Source organism: Zingiber officinale, chromosome 3B, assembly GCF_018446385.1.
Source record: "Zingiber officinale cultivar Zhangliang chromosome 3B, Zo_v1.1, whole genome shotgun sequence".
Taxonomy (NCBI): domain Eukaryota; kingdom Viridiplantae; phylum Streptophyta; class Magnoliopsida; order Zingiberales; family Zingiberaceae; genus Zingiber; species Zingiber officinale.
Window position 1 is genome coordinate 81,090,797 of NC_055991.1, and position 3,708 is coordinate 81,094,504.

Below are 3,708 nucleotides of genomic sequence, written 5' to 3' on the forward strand. Positions count from 1 at the left end.
TGAGGGAAAGGAGGTCTACGACGTGGTTGGCCAATAGGAAAACTAGGAAAACCTGGAATCTCACCCAAGGATCTATGATACTCATATAAAGCATCTACTTGTTGGCTAGTAAGCGTCATGCTCTGCATAAAATCTCTCATCCTAGCCTGATCAGTATCATAATCCTGCACAAACTCAGCCACTTGACCTTGAAAATTTCTCGTAAACTGAAAATGATTTTGTACCTCCCTAAACTGATCATCAGATAAAGAGAAGCGCCCCTCCAACATTTTTCGTTGGGCATCTTGCTTCTCATGAAGTGATTCTAGAGACGTACAAAAATCTGAAAAATCAAACCTAGAAGATCCCGTGCCATATGCAAAAGAATGCCTAGCAGGATCCATAAAACTAGAAGGTTGCGGGTGTCCAGATGACGAGGGCTCATGATGTGGCTCAGTGTCTCCAGGTATAGAAGGGTTATCCTCAAAATCTAACTCAGAAATTACCCAATTAGCCGGGTTACGAATAGTAGTTCGTTCAAGAAAAGGAAGGGGTAAAGGAGAACCACTCCTCCTAGGAAATGCGAAACAATTCTCATCCCGAACGATCATTTTCATAGCAAGACATGCATCAATGTCAATCATGTCATTACCATGAATTATTTCCAACCCATCAACATCAAGATTTAAATTATAAGTTATTCGGGTAATCAAACCACCAAAAATAATTGATCCCGATGATGCCCTAGCAGATCTTAATAAGGTTTGAACAAAATGAAAATCAGAATCAAATTCAACCTTATAAAGTATAGCCCATAAAGCATAAAGCTCTATCTTTTTAACCACCCCATCACTCTCTCCCCTACCAAAAATAGTTTTACTCATGACTCTATGTAGATACCTAAAGATGGGGTTTTGCATATGGGATGCCTTAGCTCTTGAAGGCTCATAAGGTTGATCTAACCCAGTTATTGCATTCCAAAAATGATTCCAATTAAACCTTGGATCAAACCTACGAGGGCTACCGGTGGTTAATCCAAAACAAGAATTAAAGTCACTAAATGCCCATAGAAATTCTTGATTCATTAGCCTAAATGAGATTTTTCCAAAATAATTATCTTCATTAGTAAAATGGACATCCAATGAACTTAAAAATTCTAAAACAAGACGAGGATATGTAGGCAAATGTGTGTACATAATATCACTCCAATCCAAACCCAATCATCAAATCTACATCTTCCCTAATTCCAAGCATATCAAGAACAGTTGGGTCCATATATCTAGTACACACTATCTTTCTATTGACAAGAATTGCAAATCTAGTTACTTGATCATCATTTCTAAACACAATATTGAATTCATTGTCATTACCTTCGTTGCGTGAAGTCCTTTTGCCTTTGCCCTTCACTGGTTGTTTTCCTTTGTCCCTTGATGGCTCCTTCTCTTTGTCTCCACTGGATCCACCACCTCCTTTGCGAAGTTTCTTCAAAATGTTGGACATCTTGATGAGTTTAGATAGGGGAAGAATTATCTAGGGTTGGAAAAATAGAACTCAAAGAACAAAACTTCAAAGAGCAAAGATCTTAGTTTAGGAGAATAAAAAGTCCAAGTCTTAGAGAGGAGGAGAATCCGGATCTAAGAGATCTTGAGAGATTAGAGAGGAGTTTTTAAGAGATTGGGAGAGAAAGAGATGTTTTGGAGAGTTGGGGGTGTGCGGAACACGGCCAAGATCTGGCCGTGTAAGGTAGAAAGAAGACTTAAATAACTCTCCTACACGGGCCGTGCAGATCCACACGGCCTCCCCCTCTTCCTTCTCTGGATTCTTCGCACGGCCGTGTCTGGGACACGGCCTCTCCATCTTTCTTCTCTTGTTTGACATGAGATCCTTCAGGAATTTGACAAATCTAGGCATTTGAAGAATAGCATCAATAAGAGGTACCTCTACACAAATTTCCTTAACTTTTTCTAAAAACTTGCCAAATTCTTCATCTTTCTTGAGCATTGTAAGTCTTTGAGGAAAAGGGACAGCTTTGCTCTGATGGTTCAGTGGAAGAGTCTCTTCAACCTCAATGGTACTCTCCTCATTAGCTTGAATATGATTTGGCATAAGAGGAGAGAGCTCTTCTTCTTTTTGTATCCCTTTTGGAGCTGTCACTTGGGAGCCTCCCAAGGTTCATCCGCTCCTAAGCTCAATTCTATTGCAATGCTCCATAGGATTCACATCAGGTTTTCCTAGAAGTTGTCCTGGTGCTCTGGATGATGAGGAAGCTAGTTGGGCAATTTGACTATCCTGGATCTTTTGATGCTTTTCAGAATTATCCATTCTCTGAATGAGCTTTGCTAAATCTTGCTTCATTTCATTCTGACTTGAGATAATTTCTTCAAGCATCTTTTCAATATTTGACTTTGGTAAGCCTTGAGAAGATAGATGTTGAAAATTTTGTTGCCCAGCTTGAAAATTTGGTCTTGCCCCCATAGATGGTCCTTGATCTTGATTATTTCTGTAAGAAAAATTGGGATGACTCTTCCATCCAGGGTTATAAGTATTTGAGTATGGGTTGTTCTGCCTTTGATTGTAACTCATGATTGCATCACATTGTTCCAGTTGATTGATTTGTGCAGTGATAGCTCCCAATGGACATGAGTCATTTGAGTGCTCTGAACTCCCACATACTTCACAAGATGTACTAATAGCATTGACCATATTAGTACTAGTCCCCATATTCTCAAATTTCTTTGTAAAAGCGTCCAATTTTGCAGACAAAAGAGTGACTGCATCTACATCAAACTTCCCTGATGCTTTAATTGTTGGGTTTACAGAAGAATAGCCACCACTTCTTTCATTTGCCCATTGATGATGATTTTGTGCTACACTGTCAATAATTTCTTCAGCTTCATCTAAACTTTTATTCATAAGTGTCCCTCCAGCAGCTGAATCAAGGGACACTTTGGTATGATAGTTGATACCATTATAAAAAGTGTGCAACACTAACCATCTTTCCAACCCATGATGTGGGCATTGTCTGAGCATACTATTATATCTATCCCATGCTTCAAAAAGAGATTCTGAGTCAGTTTGCTTGAAGCTTGCAATTAAATTCCTCATATGAGCTGTTTTGCTTGGTGGATAGAATTTATCAAGAAACTGTTGCACACACTGCTCCCAAGTGGTGATGCTATTAGGTGCCAAAGAATTCAGCCATTGCTTTGCCCTATCTCTTAAAGAAAACCCAAATAATAATAATCTAACTGCTTCTGAAGGAACTCCATTCATTTTCATGGTACCACATATTTCATAAAAGACCTCTAAGTGTTGATTGGGGTCTTCATGAGGTCCTCCACCAAATTGATTCTGCTGCACCATAGATATAATTGCGGGTTTGATATCAAAGTTATTAGCTTCCACTGAAGGTCTTGAAATACTAGATCAAAAACCTCTTGCATAAGGTGCTGCATAATCCTTGAGTGGTCTATTCGCCATGTTCAAATGTTCCTGTTCTTCAATTTGCCTTTGTAGAATTCTTCTTTTATGGAAAGTTCTGTCAATCTCAGGGTCAAAAGGAAAGAATTCCCCTGCAAAGCTAGATCTTCGCATACACAAGAACAAGATAGCAAATGACAATTCAACAGAAAAAGAAAAAAATAAAAGAATAAAAAATGCAGAATTGAATTTGTACAAAAAGAATTAACAAGAAAGTAAAAACAGAAATCTAATGATTAGTTACAACTA

The 3,708-nt window shown here is 38.5% G+C and overlaps 1 non-coding gene across 1 annotated transcript; it reads left to right on the plus strand.

The window, feature by feature from the left end:
• The first annotated feature begins 2,980 nt into the window (after positions 1 to 2,980).
• LOC121968896 lies at positions 2,981 to 3,086 on the plus strand. The gene has a single exon (XR_006108414.1). It is a non-coding gene; the product is annotated as a small nucleolar RNA R71 (small nucleolar RNA).
• Positions 3,087 to 3,708: the final 622 nt, after the last annotated feature.